The sequence below is a fragment of the Monodon monoceros genome, unplaced genomic scaffold, assembly GCF_005190385.1.
Source record: "Monodon monoceros isolate NGI ecotype Baffin Bay Population unplaced genomic scaffold, NGI_Narwhal_1 Super_Scaffold_3, whole genome shotgun sequence".
Taxonomy (NCBI): Eukaryota; Metazoa; Chordata; class Mammalia; order Artiodactyla; family Monodontidae; genus Monodon; species Monodon monoceros.
The window spans coordinates 22,445,990-22,472,053 of NW_021703780.1; the positions used below are offsets into that span (position 1 = coordinate 22,445,990).

Below are 26,064 nucleotides of genomic sequence, written 5' to 3' on the forward strand. Positions count from 1 at the left end.
CCCTATGTATTTACCTTCCCAGATTACTGCCTTTGGAAGCCCAAATCCCTCTTTTCTCTGTCTCTACTTCTGTATAATTTATTGCCCTTTGTTAAAACAGTATAAAATCTTTTGAGTCTAACTGCTTCTTTGGGTTTTCACTTCTATTCTGTGAAGTCTCTGTGCATGTAAAATTAAAATAAAAATATTAACATCAATAAAATTTGTAAACGTTTTCTTTTAGTAATCTGTCCTTTGTCAGTTTAATTCATAGGTCCCAGCTACAGATGTAAGAGGGTAGGGAAAAAGTTTTTCCTCCCTTACACATGGCAGGTGCAAAGATCAGAGCTTTGCGACTTTGAAGAAAATACACCCACTTCCAATAGGATATTAAGGAATGAACAGGTAATGTGGAGCCAGGCGTACTCATGTTTGAGTCATAACACACACACTAGATCCACACTTAGGCCAGATAGGCGATCACTGCAAGACTCAGTAGCTCAAATTACTGAGATGAGTCTTGCAGTGAAATTAGGAAAAGAATACCTTCCTCAGAGAATCATGGTAAGGGTTCAATCTTAACACCAGTATCTACTGAGTGTCTATTTTGTATCAGGTATATGCAAGGCAGCGTGGATTCATTGATGAGCAAAACTAGACACTGCTCTTACCCTCATGCAATTTACTACATTCCAGTGAGAGAAACAGACATTAAGAAAGTTATCACACTGATAAATGTAAAATGTGCTGGGAAAGAGAATACATGATACTATGAGTAATACAGGACGTTCACTTAGGGATTTTAAGGAAGCCTTCCCTGAGAAAGTAATAATCCAGCTGAGATCTAAGCACGAGCAAGAGATAACTAAGCAATGAGGCAAGCACAAAGTTCTTCAACTAGAGGGGACATCACGTGCAGAGAGACTGATTACCTGAAGACCCATGAGTATGGAATACAGACTGCAAGAGACAGTGAGCTGTGACATGAGGGTGGAGAAGTACTTAAGAGTTGGTATTTGGAGCAGTTATACGGAATGTGTCGTATAATATGACATCTACAACGTGTAGTGTGGTTCAGACTCTTAAAATGCTTGTTTCTGCCTCCTCTTGCCTTTATCTAGACAAAATATCCAGAATATGAGATCTGGTGTGACTTAACCTCTAAGGAAAAACCAGTTAAATTCCCCCAATAAGTTTGAAAAAATTCACCTCAAGGATCGTGAGAACCCTCCTAGAGGCTGGTAGGGGCAAATTCGGAGCCCCTGCTTCCCATTCGGAGATCTCAATCTCTGTCGCCCCCGTGTGGTCACTTCGTGCAGGCACGGATGTTAACGGAGTTGAACGCTTTAATTTCCCTGAAGGTGGGTCTGGAAAGCGGGAAGAACCCTCCTTCCTGTGTTATGTCCATTCCAAAAGAAAAACTGTCCTCCTTAATGGTTTTTAGCAAAATATATCATAAAATATACACAAACAAGTCACCAAACTTCTCAACCCTTTCTTATTTCCGGGAAATCCCTCAAACTGCCCGAATACCTAACTGATTTCAGAAATGGTCAGGATCCTTCCTTTCATCCGGGAAGGTCTCCGCCTGAGCTGGATGCCAGATGCTGAGTTTTAGGAAAACGTTGCGTTGATTCCGCTGAAGAAAAGGAATCAACGACAAGCGAGGGCCCCGAGTCCGCCCTGAGCCTGGGGGTGGCGTGGGGGGAGGGGGCGGATCCGGCATTTCCCCCTGCGGGGGGACACCCACTGGAGTTGAATAGCCTAACATCAAGCCCCGCCGAGAAGCAGACCCAGAGGATCTTCCTGGGGTGGTGGGAACGGAGGGGAAGGGGCGGTCCCGAAAATGCAGGGAAGAGTCGCCTTTCTCCAGTACAGATACCCAGGGGGTTCTTGAGGGCAGGGGTCTTCTCTTACTCAACCCCCCCACCCCTACTCCTCCCCACAACTCTTCTTCCCCATCTACGCCTGATGAGTTTTGGAACTACTGGATGGTACCAATAGGAATAAGCATAACTGGACAGTTGTGCGGTCGCTGCTCAGTTTCGAAGTGGAGCGCTTTTCTTCCTCTGAAGTTCAGGAGAAAGTCACTTTGCAGAAAACCCACACGTCCAAGGGAGCCAGTGTCTCCTGCGCAGCGCAGGCGGGGTCTTGTGCAGCGGGTGTCTCCTCGGGTTGACACCATTCGGGCCTCTCGGCCCTTCCAGCGGGAGGACGCCGAGTGCAGGAGGAGAAAGAGCGGCCCGCGACCTGCGCGGGAGGGGCGGCGGGGAGACCCGGGCTTCAGCGCAGGTGGCGTCGGGACGCCTTTTCATTTTAAACCCCTGGACCTCAAAAGAAGCGCAAATGTCTGTGTATGTTTTGAAGTCTGGCACCACAAAAAGGAAGCACGGGTTTCGTGCCGAAATGGGGATCAGTTCAGAAGTAACAGTAGAAGCCAGACCTGTTTCCGCCCGGTTTTGAACCGGAGACCTACCGCGTAGTTAGGCGAACGTGATAACCGCTACACTACGGAAAGTGGACACACGTAACGAACATGTGAAGGTATTCCTTGATGCCCTAGGTCTCTGAAATTTTTCCTTTTTTTTTTGAAATTAATATTATACATGAATAGAAATGCGTTTACCAAATATATCTACCACAATGTTCAGAAGAAACCTGTTCGAACAGCCAAAAAACTGGCATGCCCCTGAAGGCTTCCCGGAGAAAATGACACAAAATCTAAGACTTCATAGATGAAAAGAAGTATGATGGTTGTAGAGAGGTAGAAAGGGAATTTTGTTACTGGGAACTGAATGAAGTGGGAATAGTTCATGGAGTGGAGCGGGGGTGGGAATCCAAGAATTTGAAGCAAGGCATGGAAAGAAATGAGACTTAAATGGAAATATATGAGCCAGATCAGAGGGAAGAGGGATGTGCCTTCCAAAGAGGGGAAGGTAGATTTCAATCTGAATATGATGAGAGATTGGAGACTAACCTATAATTCTTGGAGTATAGACGTTATCATTGAAGGGTTTTTTTTTTTTAAATCAAAGCGTAGTTTACATACATTAAAATGCTCTAATCGTAAGGGTACTTATAGCTCAATGGGAAAAAAAAATGTGACAACAACTCATTGATTCAATAAGTTCAGCAAATAACAACCAGGGTAAACATAAAGAAAACTATAGCCAAATTATGTTGAAATTCTTGAAAAACAAAGATAAAAACATCTTAAAAGAAGCTGGAGAGAAACGATACTACATGTTAGGTTAAACAAAGATTAAATGGAATAACAAATATTAATTCAAAGAAAGGTAGAAAAGGAGAAACAGAGAACAAGTAGGACAAATGGAAAAAAATTATGACGACCAACTTAAACCCAAATATAAATAATTGCATTTAATGTAAATGCAATAAACAATTAAAAGGCAGAAATTGGCAGGCTAAATAGTAAAATAAAACAAAGAAAAACAGGAGTCCTCTGTGTCCTACTTACAAGACATACACTTGAAAAATAAGACAAAAGATTGAAAGTAAAGTGACGGGGAAAGATAAACTATGAAAACATCAACCATTAGAAAGCTGGTGTGGGTATACAATATGAGACAGAGTAGACATCAAAGTAAAAAGTCATACTAAAGATAAAGAGGAACATTTCATAATGATAAAATGATCAATTCAGCAAGAAGACATATCAATTCTTATATGAAGCAAAACTGAGAAAACTAAAACAAGAAATACAATAAGCACAGTCATTGTTGGTGATTTTAAAGACCACTTGAGCATCTGATGAGAAACTGACAGAAAAGGGGAAATAAGTAGGGATAGAGAAGACGAACCATAGCTAGTAACCAATCAACTTGACCTAACAGACATTCAGACTACACCCAACTGCTGCAGAATTCACATTATTCTCAAGTGCATATTAAAAATTCACCAAAACAAACAAGTGCCTTCAAACAAGTCTCAATAAAGTTTAAAGGAATAAGACAATTTTTTAAATGTTTTCTGACAATAACAGAATTAAACTAGAAGTCAATAACAAAAAGATAATTAGAAAATTCTAATACTGGGAAACAAGCATTACACTTCTAAATGAAGTATAAGTACAATGGAAACTAGAAAATACTTTGAACTGAAAGAATGAAAATACAACATGCAACTAAGCAGTGCTTAGAGGGAGATATATAGGTTTAAATGCATATATTAGAAAAAGAAGAAAGGTTTAAGATTGGGAAATTTTAAGGAGGAAATTATGTTTTGTATTTTAAGCCAGAGATTTTTGTCTGCTGTGTTGAGAATGGCTTTAGATGGCCAGTCTTGGAGACAGGGAGAACAGGAAGAGGCTGTTGCAGATTGTGGTGAAGAAGAGATATTGAAGATCCAAATAGGAACCAACAGATGAACAGAAGGGAAGGACATCTCACATATGCTGAAGGTAAAAATCAGGAAGACTTTGAGATAATTTGATTGGTCAGGTAAGGCGGTGGGAGGAGTCAAGTTTTACCACAGATTTCCAGTGGGATTGATGATCAGATGAGCTCATGGCGTACTGTGCAAGTGGTACTCATGTGAAATGCAGGTGGCAATGGAAATATGAGTTTGATATTAGGGAGACACCTCTTTCAGACATGGATATTTTGAAAGATCAGCTCTAGGCAGGCAGCCAAGGAAGGGTCAGCTCCAGAGACTCCACAACAGAGACAAGATGTAAATGTCAGCCCTGGAGAGTGCCGAGTGCTTTCAATTTTTCCATGTGTGATCGTGGTTTAGGTGCAAGGCTCAGAGAACTTTAAACTTAACAATCTGTGGGTGTTCAAGACTCCTAAGTTTGGTGTGCTGCTTATGTGGAATTGTAGACGCAGAGAAGAAAGTATGGTAACAGGAAACGAGGACAGTTGAATCCAGAAGATCTCAGTTAAGTCTGCAGAGTAACAATGTTTGAAGTAGTTTTCCATAGTGTAGTCGTTATCATATTCACTTCACACACATAAGTGTGTGGGCACCAAGTGGAAACACTTCTTAATCATTTCTCTCCCCCCAACATCTTCCATCATCACTGTGCCTTACCTTCCACCTTTTTAAGGGACTTTCCATTTGAATCGGTTCACCAAACTTTATCCAGTGCCCAACACGAGGAATGAATAGCTGGCCATGAAGAAGAAAGAACCACACAGCTGGCCTAAGACAGCGTCAGGCCTACACTGAGAGCACAAAAGAGGAGCTGTCCGTTTGAGGATCCCAAGCCAGGACACATTTAATGGGGGAGGAAGTTTGAATGAAGAATTGTTTAGGTCAAGAATGAAATAGCATTTCAGTTAGAGAGAAGTCCCTTTAACAAAGACACAATTGTGAATGTCCATGATTTGTTTAAAGCCGTTTTATAGAATAACGATAGTTTTATCATTTAGTACTATTAAGTAGTCAACATTTCTGGAGGTACAGAATATTACTGATTAGATTCAATTCCATTTTAAGGGGTTCTTTAAAATGTCAGTCTTCTGACACATTTGCATACCTGATGCTCAACAAAGGTGTAATTCATCTGTTGGCCCATGACAGTGAGAAGCAAGAAGGTACTTAGGGTGCAATCATTGCTTGTAGAATTCTATGCACATTTCTAAGTATGGGGGAGTGGGCATTTGTAGAGTCTGACAAATTATTTTAAGATATATCTTAGAATACCAAAAGAAACTGCAGATAAAACAGAAACACATTTGTTTTTAGGATTTGATGTTTTTCAGAACTTTTATGTAAAAATCTGTCTAGAAAAGAGGCTAAGACTTCAGACCTCAAAACGCTTTTTTCATCTGTGTCGAAACTCTTGTTAGATGCTTTATATGTTTTGTCACTAACCATTTTTCTCTTAAGATGGCATCATATTCTCTTTTCAAAAATTTCAGTGATGTCCTAGAGTCCAGAATCACTTAAAAAGTAGAAACAAACAAACAAAAAAAAGTAGAAACAGCTATTACAGTACTCAATTTAAAGTTTAAATTAGGGGTTTTTAGCTCTTTAATTTTTTCCCCTTACCTTCCTCTATTCTTCCTTTAGAATAGAGGTAAGAGCAAAAATGCAAGGGAAAATTGCAGGTTTACTAGGAGAAATGGTGAGTAGCAAGAATGATTCAATGCTAGAGGATTTAAACTCACCCCCATTGACCATGGGTCTCTGTCTTCAGTGCACTATCCATTGTCCCTCAAAGGTACTTGATAAATACTTCTACTTATGACCTTGAAATTAGAAAAGCCATTAGCCATTTAATGGTTCATTGTAAAAAAAAAATTGAGTGCCAACTCTATTCCAAGTGTGTCTGAGGTTGAAAACATAATTAAACCTCTCAGTAATCAGGCAAATCCAAAGGATATCTGAAAGGGCATGTATTTAAAGCTGTTGAATCTCCATCACTTGATTCAAACAGTTGGATAAAGAGGCAAACCTCTGCTAGGCTAGGCTAGCTATCCACTGCTAATATCATGATTTGGACAAATATTCAGAGCCCTTAAATTACTCTTGGTATGTGTATTGGGAATGCTTCTCCAGTTATTATTCGACCTTCTACCTCTGTCCTCTTCTACAAGTACCCCGTTTTTCCCAAGCAAAGCTTAAGTCCTGAGTATTGGAAGATTCATCGGGTGTCAATTCAAGTTGGAATCACCCAGAGAAAAATACTTTTTTACCACGTTAAATCACTCAGCAGGGTAGGAGTAGGCCCCGCTGGGATTCGAACCCAGGATTTCCTGTTTACTAGACAGGCGCTTTAACCAACTAAGCCACGGAGCCTCACTCGTTGGAGCATTTGGTTACATATCATTTGAACACAATTTTACACACCTCTGCTCTAATGAGTCTAGTAACTGGTTTACCAGGTGATTAAAAACTATATATATATTAAAAAAAGACACCTTGTCTCAGTCAAAACCAAGGAAAAAATGTTCTTTTGGAAGAATAAATACAGGGACTAGATTAAGATGACTATCTCCTCCTGGAAAATTGTTCCAGCGTGGACACCACTAAATTCACTAGATTTTAAACTCTGGCAGCAGGGGTCAAAGCCTTTTTCCCAAGAGAAAAAATGAAATGGCTTTCTACTAACCAGCATTTTGTTCAAACCACACCTGCTCTCTTCTCTGTTAGTGTGTTGAGGCATTACTGGTCAAAGATTAGCACATGTCTGACACATGGTTGCTGGAAGAACTGTGTTCGTTGCACCTGTCAAATCATCCTCGGGAAGGCAGCACTGATCTCTCCACTTCAGGAATGTTGACTTCTGATGGCTTACTACTGGGTTGGTCTCTGTGCACTGTCCTCAAGAGAGAAGAGGCACCTTGCTCAAAGTTATACCTGCCCCTGGGTGCAGCTCAAATCCAGCCTCAGTTCAGAACATTACTGAAGGGCCATTTCAGGTTCAGATATCCCAATGAGATCAGCTGAGGCTGCTGTTACAACAGCAAGTTCAACTTCTGCCTCCTCCCAATCCTACTTCCCTCACCCTCTCACTGCTGTTGATTCTAAGAGTGTTCCCAGTAAAACTCTTGCACACAAATCACCATCTCAATGTCTATTTTCCAGGGAACTGACCTATGACCAAAAGCAAGTGACTGTGGCCTACTATCAAAGTAAGTCTGAATGTGGCCAGATTTTCAAAAATCACTTAACCATACCAAGTACCCTAGTAAAACAGGAATGATAGATAGTACTAATAATATTCTGCTCTACAAACTTTCAAAATTTTCACCACGGAACAAAACAAATGAAGACACCTGCAAGTTGATTTGGAAGATGTACAAATTTAGTGAAAGGTGCTAAAGAACCAGAAGAATCATTTACATTTATGATATTAAAAGCAAAGGATTGAAATGGAAAGTTAGAAAATAAATGGCAAATTTAGCTAGTCAAAGGATATGATTCTCGTTTCTAGGGGGAAAAAAACCCCGTGAATACCAAATACTAAACACTTTATATAGTAGCAGTGCATATCCGAAAGGAAACTATGTAATATATATAGATATATATGCACACATGTACTTATAAATGGCGGGAGAGAGCATAAAGAAGGCTTTTTACAATGTACACAGGTCAATTAACTTCTGAAAAATACTACTACCCCTAACTTAACAGAAACAGTCGTGGTGGGAAGGAGGGAAGAAGTAGAACCCAGCAAAGAGAGCAGAGGGTGACTCAGGAATTAGCTGCTCTACTGGCCCCTCCCTGGGTTGACACCTGCCCGCAGGTGGATCAGGGTGCACTTCGGCCTGGAAAGGGTGCATTTCTCAGTTATGCCTCTCGAAGGAGGTTTCCCGCCTCTTTCCACTGAGTTGCCCAACTGGGGCCTCGGCTTCTCCTTCCCTTTCAGATCCCAACGTTCCTCTCAGGTCCAGATAACTGACCTGACCCCTGACACGTCCTGGCTTCGACATCCCTTGTCTTTGGTTCTACCCAAGGACATGGCCGGTCAGATGCTCTTGAGAAGCCATCCGCAAGGTTCTTTCCCTCCCGCGGACCCCAGCCACTCAAGTGTTCGATGACCAGCACTGCAGCACAAAGGCCGTGACTCCCCCGCGCGGAGAGGGAGGCCCGAAAGCACAGCTGAGGACTCAGGGTCGCGGTGACCGCGGAAGGACCCCAGGGCCAGGCGGCCACAGGGTGCAGGTTCCCGGGTCCCGAGGCTTCCAAGAGGAGCTGACCTGCCTGAAATGGTCTCCAGGAGCAGAGAGGAATCTGGATCCCGCGCGCAGGAGCCGAGTCCTTCGAGGTCTGTGGCGGCTCAATGGTCAGTTCCGTGATCCACACGTCGCGGTCTCAGGAAGCCCTGACTGGGGACGTTGGCCTGAGTCTTCTCGGGCCAGAATCCGATGTTTGAGAAAGATTAAGTTTTCCCGGAAGAAGGACACTTCCTTGAGACAAAATAAGAAGCTTTTTCTTCCCACCTCATCCATTTCCCCGGCCAAAGAAGCAACTCTCTCTTCCCAGTGTAAACTGCAAGACAATGCTGTTTAAGTATCATTGGTAATGTGAAGAAAACTAACATTGTTCCGGCCGGTTAGCTCAGATGGTTAGAGCGTGGTGCTAATAACGCTAAGGTCGTGGGTTCGATCCCCACACGGGCCAAGCTGGTTCGACATTTTCTGTCCCCCAAAAGAGTAAACCTACCCTAGAATGCTAGAGTTCTGTACCTGGCGTCCGAACTGCAAAGAGGAAGAGTCTCTGAACGTAGTAGGACTATCACCTTTCCTTCTAACTTCCTTGCTAGGGAGTTCTAGAACCTTGCTTGGGCGGAGTAAACAGACACCCCCCCCGCCCGCCCCCCATAAGGCCTGGTACCTTTTCTAGGCTCCAGGCGCTTCTCCAACTCACAAAGCTCAACAGTAGCGGAAACCTGCAGGTGAAAGGTACAACAGAGGGCCATTCTTTGTTTATTTCATTTTGTTTTGTTTTCCTGTAAGGAAACTATTTCTCGGAGAAAAAACTGGGTTATTTGATTGCTTCCTCCGAAAACAAATTGTAAAACCACCCATTCTTCATATTGCTCCCTCTGGGTCATTCTGTACTCCCCAGTTCCGTCTAAAGAAAACAAGATTTAAAAATAGAAAGAAAAATTGTCCAAAACTTAAGTAGAAAAAATGACAAAAGATCTTTGTTTTATACACTCTGCACATTTATACCAACATGAAAGGTATACATAACTTTAAACATTTTAAATTTTGTTTTTCTTGCATAAATAATACAATCACATGTTTAAAAAAGGAGAAACTAAAAATAGATACATTGGAAAGTTTCGCTTCCATTCTTATCCTCCACCAGCCCTGTTTTCTCCATCACCTCGCATAGGTAAAGTCTGTCCTTAATTTTTCATTTATCCTTATTGGTTTTCTTTATGCATATACAAGTAAACATGTATATTGATTGTTATTTTTTCTTGTTTATCCACATGAAAGATAGCATAATTATTTATTCACTGTTTTGCATTTGCATTTTTCTCTTAGTATATATTGGATGTCCCAAATTGCACTTTCAACTTTGTACACTGTCAAATCAGAGTTTATTTTAAAATGAGTTGGTCCTGCCAGCCAGAATTGACTGACTCTGCAAACTTCTTAACCATTGTACAAAGCGTAGGCTTTTCCAACCCAAGGAAGGAGATGGTGGAGATGATATCCATAATTTTCTCTTATAATGTGAAATAAAGCACTTTCTTAAGCCATATAATGTTCAAAGAGGTTTGAATATGGGCTCCCAAGCTGCTCAATAATCAAATAAAATTAGGTATAATTTCAACAAATATTTATTGATCTCTCTCACTTTTCAGTATGGCAATTATTGTCCTTCATGAAAAGATATGAAGGAAATACAGCTAATCGACAAATTAGAGTACCAAAAATGTGTGCGCGTGAATATGATCTCTTTAAAAAAAAAATACACTGCAACTAACTCTCAAATGATTCAGGGGGAAAAAAATGAGTACATATGAAGAGAGAACAAAAAACCAAACAAATGTAGAAAATGTGTTAACAATCGCTGAAAATGGATATAGAGTATATAGGAATTCTTTGTATTATTTTTGCACTTCTTCTGTAAGTCTGACATTTTATATATATATATATATATATATATATAACCTTAAAAGTGTAAACTCAACCAGAATGTGTACACACATATATTAAAGGACATTCAACAAATGTGCTGACTAGTAATTCCCTCCAGATGGTGGAATTTATGGACCATATTTATTTTCTTCTTTTTGTTTAGCCACACCTTCTAAATTTTCTACAATGAACCTTTATAAATAATTGTATAATATAAAAAGAAAAAAAACTTCAGAGTAAAGCAAAGAGGGAGAAAAAAAATCAATCAATCTCTAGGGTGTTTGCTCTCAATGTACCTCCTTTCCTTATTGGGGAACCAAGAAGAGGAAGTGAATTACTAAATAATAGAGTAAAATTCCTAGAAAGAATTACCCTGCCATAATAATGCAGTGCACATGGCTGATGCTCAGAGTTCCTTATCTGGGATAGGAGTTTTCAGGTCTATGTTACATATTCAATATTAGTGGTGAGATTAATATTAATTGAAAATTGAAGCAATTAATACCCTGGGGTATAAATCAAGATGCTATGAATTTGGTTATTTGAATAGGAGGGTCCTCAGAATATAGTAATCCAGCAACAAAATGATGAACATGATTTTAAGAAGCGGTTTAGTGACTTAGTTAAAAGGAAGTTCTCTAGAGCTAAATGATGAGAATGCTGATTCTAAATTCTGTCCTTGGTTATTTGTAAAATGAGCATGGTTATAATACCCACCTCATAAGTTAGTTGTTATGTTTAAATATGTTAATTCATTTAAAACACATAAATAGTGTGTTTTATTTAGACATATGGTACATATGTCTAAATAGTAAACGTTGAAAAACCAGAACTGCAGTATAGCATAGCAATTCTGGGATCAACCTGAAAAAGCAGGTCTATTTTATTCTCACAACACTACATTCATTCCCAAATTCAATGTATATTCTTTTCCACCTGTCCTAAGAATCAGCTGACTTTTCTCACCTCAGATCTAGCTCCTCTTTTGCTCATGCAAAGTTTTGTTCATTACTATTTCCTGGGTTCATTTTAGAGCTTTTTCACGATGAGTTTTTTCCTAGCTCAGCCTCATTATCAAGGTCATATGCCTTTTGTTTATCACAAGCATTACATTTCCATTATTTCCTTGTGGAAGGAAGCTTTTAATTTTTGCTCAGGGATGGATGGATGGATTGCTTTAAATTAGTTGTTCTTTAAAAATACTGCTCTTATTCCTTCCAACCACGCATTCTTCTCATTCCCAAAGAGTCTGCAGGTTGGAAGACTCTTTTCCCATCTCTTATCATCCTTCACTGTGGTCTCAAAGACACAAATACATCAAAGTCCTTACAATCGAATGTTTCAATTTGCCATTTTCATTACAAGTGGTTTTTGTACTTATTACAAAAGAATTTGCATTGGTTCCAAGAAAGGATGTCCTGAAAGACAAGGTTCATTCTTTACCAACACAGAGCTTTCTTCTTTACTTTCTCTTTTAACGAAAAGTGGGCCCGGTGGAAATAGGACTGATGAAATTCCTGTTAATGGTAAAGAAATTCCACGAAGTCAACGCTGTTAAAAATATTAACGAAGAGCCCCAATGGGCACGCAGGCCTGTTAGCTCAGTCGGTTAGAGCGTGGTGCTAATAACGCCAAGGTCGTGGGTACGATCCCCATACGGGCCATGCCTTTGATGCCCCCGTGGCAACCTCGGACAGTTTTCTTTGCTCATGATTCAAAAGGAAATCATAACTTCTTACAATCATGAAAGCTTGATTATGACCATTTAGATCCCTTCCCTACCTCTGAACTGATAGTAGCCAGCAAGGGAACGCCTTTGCTCACTGGTTTAAACCTAAATTTGTAAATTAATCGCCTATAAAGGCTCAGGACATACATATTTATCATAGACTAATCATGAATTGCCCCTGGAACTTAAAATGGGGGTAGAATCTCCTGAGTTATCCACTTTATGTGCATGAGTAGTGCATATCTGAACAAAATCAGAATTATATTAAGAAGGAAAAAGGGTGAAATGGATACGAGGTAGCAACTGTGACCAGTAGTATAGACTGGCTTCCTCTACACCTCTGCCACCCCGTTGTAGTGTGCCTTCAATAATACACTGGGCCTGCAGCACTAAAAGCTACATTTCTCAGGCCTCCTTGTCACTAGGATTCCCTGTGTCACGTAGCTTTGGCTGAGCAGATGTACTCGTGCGAGACTTTGGAGAAATGAATACTGTGAGATAAAGCCTGGATAGCTGTTCTGGCATATGTCAGTCTAAATAAAGAGGTAAACTGAGGCAAGTTAAAAGGACCAGAAATTGAGTTTATTTGGGAATAGCAGAGGAATTGCAATTCAAGAAATGCATCATGTAGCAAGCCACGGGTGGGTCTGTTGAGGGTTTGGGGTGGCTGTATTTACGGGCAAGGAGTGTAAAGGGGGGAAAGTCCAGCCAGATTAGTGGCTATCCATGGATCAGGAGATAAGTCTCTGTCTTCTGTAAATCAGGCATTTAGGGGAAATCAGTCCCTCAGTTCTTATCTTCCATTCTTCTGAGGGTGCATGTGTGAGATTCTCTATTTCATATCCTCTGGTTCAATTTTAGATTGAAATCCTTTCACACGTGCGTGGTTGTTGGGATATGTTAGTTTACCTGCAGCTACTGTCTAGGATTTTGTGGAACCAGAAGTGGCAGCAGTAAGATTTCTACCGAAGCATTTTCATGGCTGGGTGCTTCTGACAGTGTAGTATCCACACTTGATTCTGGTCTCCAAGAAACTCTGTAAACTCATAAGAAATCCCTTTTAATTTTACTTAATTAGCGTGGATTCTATTTTCTGAAACTGAGAACGCTGATTAGCTATCAACATTGTCTGCTGCAGTTGTGGTCAAGATAAATGGTGGGAAATAAAGGCCAAAAAACTCCAGTTAAAAAAGCTGTGGTCCATATTTGAGGTAAAGTAAAACTTAAAGGAGTTTAGGCAATTGATGGAGTATAAGAGAAGGCCTTGACATTGGGAACACTGTGAATGACTTCTGACTTTTTAGCTGGCTTTTGCACAGTGAGGCTTACCCATCATAGATCAGCCTACAGATCCTACTCCTTCATGGAGCTTGATCGTTTTACTCATCTATCTGATTGACAGACACCAGATTTCTCTCTTTTCTTTCCTGTGCTGTCCCACAGCCATGATAATCTTTTCTCTTTACCCATTCCACTGATTATGATCCTTGTTTCTCTTTTTATATCTCTATGCTTGTCCACATTCCTTGATTTTCTTTTTGCCCCACTACTCCATCCTAGTATCATTACCCACCATTACCACTATCTGAGATACCTTCGCATTCCTACCTCTTTCCTACTGTCCTACTCTTTCATTCACATAAACTTCATACTCAGGTATCAGCTTTCCCAAGACAGCTTTCCCAAACCAGGCCTGTTGGAAGTTTGTCGCCAAACCTTTGATGATAACATAATGCTTCAGATGATCCATGTCTATGGAACTGGTAACATATGGACCTTAGATACTTTTATCTAAGAGATATCTAAGAGATATCTTTTAGCTAAGAGATATCTTTTAGCTAAGAGAGTTCTCCCTCAAGCCCCTCCTTGTTACTCACCTGTGACCTCAACAGGTTTCCAATCTGTGCACAAAATAGGCAAAGAGTTTGCTTTTATGGAGCTTTCATTCTAGTGGGAGAGACAAACAAGTAAACAAATGAAGGATCAAGATAATTCTGAGTAGTGGTAGGTGTATTATACTTATGAGAAAATAAGACAGGGTGGTATGATGGAGAAGACTGGGTGGAAAACTATTTTAGATGGGGTGGCCAGGGAAGGACATTCTGCAGAGGTCACTTTCAAGCTGATAAGGGAATGTGGAAAAAGTCAGCCATGAATGATTTGAGGCAAAGCACTGGAAGAGAAGGCACAGCAACTCCAAAGGCCCTAAAACCAAGTGACCTTGCAATGCTGTAGGGACAGATGGCCAGTGTGGCTGAAGAAAACTGATAAGGGAAAGGATCTAGTACTCTGGCTTTCCCTGCTCATATATATCTTGGAACAATCTCTAGTTTCAGGTGGTCCAGCTGCAAAGTCTGCTGTTGTGAGGTAGGTTTGCTGATCTGTGGGCTTTGCCATTAGGAAATAGACTGAAGCTGGTGAAGGGTGGAAGAGTATGTTGGCCCCAAATATGCCATTTTGTCATAAGGATTATTTTGAGCTAAAGGCAGTTGAAAAATAGCAGCTATAAGAAGAACACTCTAATTTTCCTTCCTTTTCTTTAAAGTAGGAGATAAAATTTCCATGTGAAAGATGTCTTCCTTATATTCTGAGAAAAGTGACATTCCTATTATTAAGGATGGAAAGCTTAGGCTGAGGGAAATCTTTACAAATTAACCCTTATCTCCCTAGTCAGTTCACCCAATTAACTATCCTAGCTCAAGCCCCTTTGCCTTGTCATGGTTTCATAATGTTACTACTCTTTTTCTGATTCAGTATATATGCATCAACTCTTAACTGCTTCTTTGGGTCTTCATTTCCTTATGAGGGCTCCCATATCACAAAAACTTAAATACATTTGTATATTTTTCTCCTCTTAATCTGTCTTTTGTTACAGGGGACCTAGCTGAGAATTTCGAAGGGTAGAGGGAAAGATTATTTTCCCTCCCCTACACTGGAGTGAGTGACTTGAGTTTTCTGATGTGTGCATTCTTAAAAGTCCCTGGGAAACAAAATCTCAGGTTTCTTCTACAAATACATGAAAAGGAGAAAGAGAGAAACTATAGTTTCAAAAAACTTGAGACATATATGTCCAATGAATTGTTTGTAAAACACATAGATATGATATATATATCTTGTATATATGTATGATTTTTATAATATATATTATAGAATATATTTACAAAATATATAAAACTGGTGAAATTTGAACAATGATTCGACACTTGATCTTATTTTTGTTATTATTTTTAGATGTGATAAGGATATTGTGATTATGCTTTTCAAAAGCATCCTTATCTTTTAGAGATACTTTAGTTTCAGTATTGTGTCAGTCATATAGGAGCTAAGCAGAAGGAAAAATCAGTAATACTGATTTTCTATTTAACATACTGTACTCATTACGGATTTTTTGCATTAATTTTCATTTAAAAATATTGCTTTAAAATATTATTTGTGTCTATTGCTAAGCTTTTTGGCAGCCTCTTAAATTTTGGGCCCGAGGCAAGTGTCTAACTCGTTTCATCTTAGTCTAGGCTGTGTTAAATTTACCAATGACACGTGTCTGAGATTTACTTCAAACAATGTGTCTGGAGGAACGAGGGTTGGGTTATATGTTAATAAGATTGCCGTGAGTTGATAATTGTTGAAGGTGTGAGATATGAACATCGAATTCATTGTACTGTTCTATCTTTGCATATATCCTTTTGAAGTTTTTCCCAAATAATTTCTCTGTCAAACCTTCCCAGCACATTTAGAAGGCAGGGCCTATGACCGAGTTAAAGGCACTTGAAGCTTTAACAGCTAGAAATAACCACAGAGACGCAGAAACCTCCCAGGTTCCTAGAGCGGACCTGGAAATGACGTCAGTGGAGGCAAACCATCCTTTATTCAACCCCAGGGCGGAAGAGTTCGCCGTTTTGTGTTCCGGGCAGTGGGCTTCCGCGGACTCTGGAACAAACACCCTGAATCTCGTGCCCAGGCAGCACCGCCTGGTTCTTCTAGGCGGCTTGAGAAGGGCTAGGCTTCGGAGCCTCCAACCTGACAAAGGTAGGACTTGGGCAAATATCGAGAGGCCTAAGTCTGGGACTAAAGTTGGCCCCCATGGCGCACATTCTTGCTCAGAAGCAGCAGATTGCAAAAATCAGGAGGTGTCGGGGCGGGCGGGGGATGAAGGCAAGTAAGCTCCGGCGCTTCGCCTCCGGACCCCAACACAGCCTCCGCGGATTTGGGAGCGGAACGGAGTCGACGACTCTGCAGAGACGCCTCTGGCCAGAGAGCAGATGGCACAGGCCTGCATACTCGCCATCAATACGGTCCATCTGGAAGCGGCCTGGCCTAGCGGATGGTAATAGGTAACGAGTCACTATTTATGGGTGTGGTTATGAGGGGCGGACGCATGCAGGGAGGCATTCAGGCTCTTGAGCGGCAGGTGCTGGAGAGTGCACATGCTCTGGGTAATAATACTTGGTGGAAAACTGTTACCCGCAAGGCAGAAATGTTGCGACTGTGTTGAGTGCAGTTTGATGATTCTGGTTATCAAGTAAATATGAGCTGTGTAATGGTAAAGGGGGGGGGTGTTCGTCATCAGACAGTACGTCTCCACAGCCAGCCTGCCTTCACTTTAGAACCACCTAGAGAGCTTTTAAATTTCCTAGGTAGTGCTAGTGTGCAGCGGGTGATAATAACCACTGAGGTGCTGTCAGGCCCAAGAAGTGCATCTCACTCTACTCTTCTGGGCGGAAACCATTCTTCTGACACTGTCTAGTCGAAGCATTGGGGCCTAACTAGCACTTAATTTGTGTGTAGAGGTTCTCCGAATGAAATTTATCAGCAGGGTCCAACACTTGGATAATACAGAGTAGAAGAAGACAGTTCTCATTTTATGCTGTCTAATCTGAGGCACTCAGCAATATTTTTCTATGTTTAAGCAGATATTTCTTCAACAAAAAGGAAGAAAAGCAAGATCATTGTTTAGTATAAGAATCAGGGATGTTTGAAGATATGGCTGAGGATGTATTTGCCCTCAGGTTTCATCCTTGTGGTGGCATGTGTCAGAATGTCTTTTCTTTTTAAGGCTGAATATTATTCTATTGTATGTATATACCACATTTTGTATATCCATTTATTCATTGATGGGCACTTGGATTGCTTCCACCTTTTGGATTGTGAATAATGCTGCTATTGCACATGGGTGTACAAATATTTCTACGAGACCCTGCTTTCAATTCTTTGGGGTATGTACCCACAAGTGGAATGGCTAGATCATATAATTCTATTTTTAATTTTTTGAGAAACCTTCATACTGTATTCCATAGCAGCTGCTCCATTTTACAATTCCACCAACAGTATGCAAGGATTCTAATTTCTTCTCCTCCTTGCCAACACTTGTTATTTTCTGAGTTTTTTGATAGTAGCCATCCTCATGGGTGTGAGGTGGTAGTATCATTGTGGGTTTGATTTGCATATGCCTAATGATTATCGATGTTAAGCATCTTTTCCTGTGCTTATTGGCCATTTGTATATCTTCCTTGGTGAAGTGTTCAAGTTCTTTTTCCATTTTCTAATCAAGTTGTTTTTTTTGTTGTGATTTTTTTATTTTTAATTGAAGAACCTCCTTCATCTGCTATTCTTTGCAGGGATGGTAGATAAAAGAGAAGATACGCTCAGAAATAAGTCTTGAATCATGTTCAATTCTTCTGGCTTTTTTTTTTTTTTTAGTATATGTGTGTAGAGAAGGTAACACTTAAAAAATGAATTCTTGTTTTCCAGATGGGCAAGGTGAAGACAGAATTCCCAGGCAGCAGGATGGTAAACAGTGCAGATCTGAGAAACAGCCTGCTGACCTCTGGTAACGTGTATAGCAACAGCAGGTAAGTCTGGAGAGAAAGAGTTTTATAGATCATGTAGGAGACTTAGACATGCATCTTGTAGCCCAGTGCTGTCCAGTAGAACTTTGCATAATGGTGGAAATGTCCTGCATCGGCGTTGTCCACCATGGTAGTCACTGGCTACCTGTGGCTATTGGACGCTTGAAATGTGGCTAGTACTATTGAATTTATTTTATTGAATGTTTATTAATTTTATTAGCTCCATATGGCTAGTGATCACCATATTGGACAGTACAACTCTAGGCAGTGGTTTTAAATGAGAAGTAGCATAACCAAATTTATATCTTAGAAAGATTACTTTATAGTCAGAATGTGGAGAATGTGTTGGACAGACACAAGACCCCAAGCAGTAAAATCAGTTAGGAGACTTTTGAAATAATCTAGGGAAGTGTGTATAAACTTTAGCCACCTCCTCAGTTAACAGCCCTTTATTCTCTTTTTTTTTTCATGTATTTGTTAGGTTGTTTATATGATTAGAACCCCAAAGAACAAGTAACAGTGGTTTAAGTAGGATAGAAAATTTATTTATCATGTGAATGTCCTGCTGAAAGTCAAGTCAGAAATTTCTGGAAGCTCTTCTCCAAAAAGTTCTCCAGTGGCCTGTGCTTTTCTTGCTGCTCTGCGATCTCCAGAGCACTATCCTTGTCCACATGGGCAAAACCAAATCACAGCCTATAGGAAAGGGAAGGAAAATATTGTGACCAAGCAACTTCCTTTTAAGCAACATGACAGAATGAAAGTTGCCCACAACACTTTTGCTCACACTCTGTGTTAAGCTAAAACTTGGGCCATTCTTTCTGACATCAGAGGGGCCATATATTTAGGAAAGTGTTTGTAAGTATGAAAAGCATGGGCAAATTTTCGGCCACAGCTCAGCCTTTATATAATCGTGTCCTTGCATGGAGAAAGAAGGAAGTGGTCTTTGAGTGTGAGGAATAAGAGAAAACTTTTGTACAACATCAGAGAATCCTTGCTGTACTGGTCTGCTAGGGCTGTGGTAACAAAGTACCACACCTGGATGACTTAACCAACAGAAATACATTGTCTCACAATTCTGGAGTCTGGAAGTCCAAAATCATAGTGTCAGCAGGGTTGATTCCCTCTGAAGGGCAGTGAGGGAAAGATCTGTTTCAGGCCTTTCTACGCTTGTAGATGGCCATCCTTTCTCTATGTCTCTTCACGTTGTCTTCCCTCTGTGTGTGTCACTGTGTTCATCTTTCCTCTTTTTATAAAGACACCAGTCATATTAGATTAGGGCCCACCCTAATGACCTCACTTTAACTTTTCCTCATTTTATTTTTTTAAAGACCCTGTCTCCAAATAAGGGTCACATTCTGAGGTACTGAGGGATAGAACCTAAATGTTTGAATTTGGGGGTAATACAACTCAACCCATAATACCTAATAAATATCCGACCAGAGTTCACATCTCATTTGACACCAGGAATCCATATTCCTTAAGGAAACCATTCATAATAACATTTAACATGGTTTTATGGCAACCCCAAATAAGTTTGTCAACTGCTGCTCTGTTTTGATAGTTAAAGCAGAGGTGCCCAAAGTACAGACTTCAGTGTTTTAAACAGTTAGAAAAGAAATAAATCCAGTCCTGCCTGTCTTCTTTAAATAGTCATCCAGTTTCTTCTGTCAGGGAACCTAAATCTCCAGTTATTAATGCCAGCCTGAAATTCAGGACAGAAGAACTTAATTCTTAAGTTAATGCTCCTTGTTCCGCAACTTTATATAAATAAAACAGGAAGAAAATACACGAAGAAGCCTTTTTTAAAGAAGTATATGATATATTTGGGAAGTCACATTAAAACACAGGCACACCGCAAGAACTACCCTGTAGGACTACTTATAAACAGGTATTTAAATAACATAAGCGGCATTTACAAGTTCAGTAGAATCTTTTAAAAAAGGAAGAGAGAGAGCAATTAAGAGGCTTCCATGCTCTCAGGTTTTTTGATTTCATGTGATGGCTGAGATGGAGCATGCAGAGGAGTAGACATCCTTTTTGTTAAAATATTTGGATGCTTGAGTCAAGAAATGTGGGCTTGAGAGCCATATTTTTTTGATCTTTAAATATCTAATGAAAGCTGTGGACTGACTCCTCAAAAAAATACACATACATTTGATATTTTGCATGAGTTTCTGTGTGTTCATGGATACCCTTTAGGCAGATGCTGTATATTATTTATCCTAAACTCCTTTCTCCTTTGATTTCCTCCACCATGGTAGCTAGAAAGCCAAAATCCTTCCCTTTCTTCTCTCTTGTAGTTGGGGTGGGATGTGAGCTGGGTCTGACCACTGAGATTCAAGTGAAAGCCGCTCGTGGGGGACTTCTGGAAACATTTTTAAAATGCGAATGACTTCTCTAAAAAAATAAAATATAAAGGGAGGGGCTGTGACTTGGCTGGCATGCTCCATCAACTCTTTACCCTATATCCTTTGCTCTTCTCTCTCCCTGTCTGGAACTCAGACAAGATTCCTGGAGGAACAGCAACTATTATAAGTCTGTGATGATAAAAGCCACGGAACAAAGACAATTGAGCAAAGAAGACAGAGGGAGCCTCGGAACTTCATGACATTCTTGAACAGTGGTGCCAGCCCTGGACGATTGACCTCAGGACCTCTTGCTAAATGACATATACTAACTCCTTTCTGTTTAACCCACTGGAGTAGAATTTTCTTTTGCAGTGAATCCAATCCTAACTGATAGGCTAATATGTATTAGCACCTGTTGTGGGCCAGTGGAGTTCTAAGAATGTTTATGTACTAACGTTTTTAATCCTCACAATGAATGACTTTATGAGATAGACCAAAGGTTCTCAAAGTGTGGTCCCTGAGCCAGCAGCATTAGCATCACCTGGAAACTTGTTAGAAATGCAGATTTGGGGGCCTGACCCCAGACCTCCTGAAGCAGAATCTCTGGGAGTGGGGCCCAGCAGTCTGTTTTAACAAACCCTCCAGGCGATTCTGATGTATGCTGATGTTTGACAACTTTTATCTCTGTAGGTAGGGTATTGTTGTTGTCCCCATTTTACAGATAAGTAGACTGAGCTGAATTTAAGTCACTTGCCCAGTGTCACACAACCAGCAGGACTGACTCCTAAGTCTGTGTTTGTAGCCACTATGTTACACATGTTAAGAACTCCTGCTCTAAAGTAGTAGTCTTCAAAATTTGAAAGCATGCTCCTCTGAAAAATTATGTACCCCCCTGCACAATTTTAGATCAACATCTAAAAATTTCACATAAGTTCAAACAGTTGTAAAGAATCTGATTTCCAGTACATTGTAAATTGTGCCATTTCAAAATGTGTTCCATCACTCTTCTAAATGAATCTAAATACCATAGTGATTATTTTTTAAATGGACTATCATCTATTTAAAAAAATAAGTTTTCTCTAACATTTGAAATTTTACATCTTCTCTTTTGTATTTGAACTCGTATTTTCATTCCCCTACCCCACAAAAATACATTCTCTTGTAACATGGCTGTTTTTGATCTATTCTGCTGTGCTCTACCCCAGGCTAACTGGTTCATATGTCAGCTCATCTCAATTTGTTCTCAATTCTTTACCAGGAGCTTGAAATGACAAACTGAAACATTATTTAAATCTCCAACCTCCCCCTCTTTATCTTCTTATTCCCCTGCAGCTGAAAATGTCAAATAGCCTAGGGGAAGAATGCTCTATGGGCAGTAAAATGTATTAAAAGAAAATCTAATCAGAAGATCTTAGCACTGTCATAAGTATATACATAGAGGGAAACAGATAAATTTAAAAATGGATACAAGGATATGTAGAAATTAATAAATGACACAGTTGATATTTCAATTCAGTAGGTAGGCAAAATTGATTTTAAAATAAATTGTGATGCTATAACTAACTTTGCCTATTGGAGAAAACAAAGATGGACATTTACCTCTCAGCCAGTAATAAATCAAGTTCCAGATAGATTAGTGACTTAAATACAAAATATAAAGTAATAAAACATGTAGTTGCAAATAATAAGAGAACTCAGAAGAAAAATATTTACTTGGAAACTATTGCATAAGAAAAGTTTGAGCAACAAAGGCTTAATAAAAATATGCTGCGATGAAAGCCTACAAAATCATAATAAGCTATCTTAAATCAGATGTACACAAATGGGAAATTCACAGAAGAAAAAAATCCACCTGAAAATTAGAAATGAATGAGTCTGAGAATGAGATGATAGTGAGGGGGCTGCTTTGGTCTATCACTTCATTGTTTTAACCAAGGACAGTGTCTTCATGCTATCTTAATTCCTTAGTCTATGAATTGCCAAATATTTTGATGCTCTTACACACTGCTTTCCAGTGGTCTTCTAAAATGTTTCTTAATAAATTTAAATCATTCTAAAGAATGTAATTGCCAGTATATGGTAAGATTTGAACATTAAAAGAGTCCAATCCATCATTGATTTTTATCCATTGGAACCTAAGAGCAATTTGATATACCCTAGCATCCTTTAAAAATGTACTTGGTATACTTTTATTTAACAGTCGAAAAATGTTCATGAGTTATTTTTCTCTTTCAAAGGCATTTCTGTTCTATAGCTGTCATGGAATTTTATCCCCATATATTGCATTTTTTATGCTTAAAGGCTGTGACTGATTATTATACTACTCCAAAACAGAAAAATATATTAAAAATGAGATATGATATTTAGTTATTTCCAATGAGTGTCTTCGTATTTTAAGAATCTCCCCCCACCCCACCCCCCAGTTTGAGTTGTTTTCAAGTTTAATAGTAACGTGATCAATAAAAAGTATCTCAAAGTATTTTTGAGAAGTATTTAGTATATGAAGAGTAAAATCGTATTTGAACCTAATGAAAGGGACAGGACTTTTTCCCCCAAGTTAGCTCATGTGTCTGCGGATGAAAATTTCTGGGAGCTGGAATGGGAAAGCTTCCGTAGAAATAGCAGAATTATCAGAAATTTGCAGAGAGGAGATGGATAACCAGGTAAACCTCAGGTCCACACGGAGATTTGAACTCGGATCGCTGGATTCAGAGTCCAGAGTGCTAACCATTACACCGTGGGGCCTGTTCTCACTTAGTGTTTGCTAAATTCTTGGATGATATAGTTCTTCCTCCCTAAGTCCCTTTATCTGGTTATCTGAAAGGTATAAGCACATTTTGCTTTTCTTCCTCTACGATTAAGTCATGGACGCTTACCTGTCACATGCCTGCATTCATCCCACAGAGTGCTCGGTTTTGTGACAAGTGTTCTGTACTATTACTTCACCCAAGGCTCACAATCGCCCTGTGAGATGGGAGGCATTATCGCTATTTTACAGGTGAAGAAACTGAGGCAGAGACCTGGTGTCTTTCACCCTACTTTATTGGATCCTGTTGCTTTCACGAAAATTCGTCTTTTTCTAGGGTGATAATCTTTCTCTTTTACGGACGCGTTATGGAAAGATTTACCAAAGTAGCAGAGGAGACATTGGTGTTTAAGAAAAAACTGAAATAAACATGCTTGGAAGACGCGGCTGGAGGAAGGATCCCTGCAGTCCCGGGAACACAACTCAGAGTTGGGGGGCGGTGGGAGGGAAGCAGAAAGGAGAAGCGCTCGGGAGTTTTCCTAGGACCGAGTCCAGCCCCACGGCCCTCCTGCTCCCCTTTCACCAACGGGAAATATGAGCAGAGGAGACTCCCAAAAGGACACAAAGAAAATTCCCGCCCCGCCTGTCACATCTATTTCCCGCACACACATAGGCGCCCACACTTCGTGAAAACCCACAAGACAAATCAGTTTCTGTGATGGGTCTTGGTGAATGTTCTGAGTCGCATCCGAATCCAGTATCTTCACAAACTCCTTGCGCTGGCTTTTCGCTGGCTCAGAGCGCGACGATATCCTGCGCAAGTTTAGGAGTGAGTGCCTAGCAAATTCTTTAGTGGTATAGGGGAGTCCAGTTTTGCTCCAAATATTTTTCCAGGATTTCAGATTTTAAGCGAAGATAACGCTGGAGGCGGGCTTCGAGGACGGCGCGCCCTCTTGTGGACACAGACTATAAAGCGCAAGCCCTCCCTCCCCGCCCCAAACAAAACCCCACCAAATACCCCAAACAAACCAACAAAAAACTCCACAACCCTATAAGTATCCCTGTAAACACCAGGCTTCTTGCAGGATTCCCTTGCAGAAGGATTTTTTCAGGGTGGCTTTTACTGGAAAAATCTTAAATTGGTTCTTTTCTGGAAAGCTGGGTTGGGAGTTTTCCTCAAGCTTAGAACAGGTGGAGAATGGCCAAGGACGGTTCATTTTTTGCATAGAGTGGGTAGGAAACCTTCAGGAGAGAGGGTAAACATCCTCCACTGGAGATTCTAAACTGTCGAAACCTGGCAGATTCAAGAAAAATGTCCTTACAAAGGAGATGCTTTTAAACCTGTGTGGGGAAAGCCAGGTAGATTCCTCTTCCCTCGGCATAACCGGTCAGCGACGAATACACCAGTTCAATTACATTTTCCAACGCCACAGGGAAGAATAGTCCCAATGGCCTTGACCCTGCGCGGTTCCCGATATGTTAACAAAAGTGCACCACGTGCAGGAAGGTGCCTGTGACTTGTGCAGCAGTGGCTCCCCGTCTAGCAGAGAAAAGCATCTGTACTTCTCCAGGGCCACATCCTACAGCTTTCCCAGACTCTTGCCTCCAGGCAAACTGTGATGAGAGCAGCAAGTGAAACCCTTCTGAGTAGGGGACAAATAAGTGTAGCGTTCAGAGGTTAAGGTCTGTCTCTTTCCTGCACCCTCAGAAAGGGAAAAAGAACACCTTCAGCCTAAATCCTAGCTTTCTGTGCAGCGCTCAAAAATCTTCAGCTGAAGGACAAATGTGTAATTAGTGCTTTCCAGAGGCTAAGCCCATGGCAGGCACTGGCTTCCCTACAACCAATAGGTAACCGAAACTAGGCACATACAGACTTCAGGAAGACAGGGCAAGATGTAGTCAAAGGAGACTTTCTTTTCAAACTCTCATTCAAAAGTGCAAAATTCAGTGCTCCAATTACACATCCCCCCACCCAACTTTAGCTACCGCTGTGGTCTCATTAAGATAGAGTCGTGGTTGACATTCACCTTCAGGGAGGCTTCTGCTCCAGTCTTGGGCAAAGACTTGTTCTTAGAGTCACTGTAGACTTGGGATCATTGAAGGAAAAGAGTGAAAAGAAATCTGGGAAGAAGTGAAGCAGACAGATTTGGAACCAAGCGTGGACATGAACTGTCCTGGGTTCTGGGATGATCAAACCAGATTAGGTGAAAACTTTATGCACTCAGCATAAAGTTTGTTTGTTTGTTTTGTTGGCCATGCATCTTGTGGGATCTCAGTTCCCCAAACAGGGAAAGCCCGGAATCCTAACCACTAGGAACCAGGGAACTCCCTGCACTCAGCAAGTATTTTTGAACTCCTAACAGGAAACAGGGACTCTGTGACTGAGAACTGAAAGGTGAACAAGGCCACAGTACTGGTCTCTCCCCTAGGAGACCTTGCTGTCTAGAGCAGGAGGGAGGGCTTATCAAACAAGCAATTAAAACCTGAGGTGGTAGGAGAAGGGGACATTCCGGTGCTGAGGAAAGAGATGGGGCACGAAAGCCTAGAGGAAGGGAGTCAATGAAGTCCTCAGTAAGAAGGGCTGAAAGGGCTAAGTTAATATTTGAGGAATGAGTAGAGAATCAGACCTCATAACATGAGGGGAAATGGGAGGGCAAAAAAGTTTTGCTGGTAGAAATGTGGAGAGAAAAAAAAAAAGGAAGAATAGAAATAATTTTATCGTGGCTTGTGACTAGAAGGTAATTTGGAGGTAAGTGTGTGACAGGAACGGTGACAAATGAGGTTGGAGATGTGGGCAGGTTAGGGCAGCAATCATTAAAATGTGGAAAGCTGCCCGAGCAAAGTGAAA

At 40.5% G+C, this 26,064-nt stretch overlaps 1 protein-coding gene, 1 long non-coding RNA gene and 3 other non-coding genes across 6 annotated transcripts in view; 4 read left to right on the plus strand and 1 right to left on the minus strand.

Annotated features, from left to right (window-relative positions):
* LOC114907338 (zinc finger protein 850-like) overlaps positions 1-26,064 on the plus strand; it is a 347,786-nt gene that overhangs the window by 151,694 nt on the left and 170,028 nt on the right.
* TRNAT-AGU lies at positions 6,671-6,744 on the minus strand. The gene has a single exon. It is a non-coding gene; the product is annotated as a tRNA-Thr (tRNA).
* On the plus strand, positions 8,999-9,072 carry TRNAI-AAU. Its single transcript has one exon. It is a non-coding gene; the product is annotated as a tRNA-Ile (tRNA).
* Positions 12,138-12,211, plus strand: TRNAI-AAU. The gene has a single exon. It is a non-coding gene; the product is annotated as a tRNA-Ile (tRNA).
* Positions 16,156-22,884, plus strand: LOC114907340. Of its 2 annotated transcripts, none has more exons than XR_003796714.1 (3): positions 16,156-16,302; positions 18,025-18,125; positions 20,625-22,884. It is a non-coding gene; the product is annotated as an uncharacterized LOC114907340 (long non-coding RNA). The 2 variants fall into 2 exon arrangements; XR_003796715.1 differs by having other exon boundaries at positions 16,176-16,607.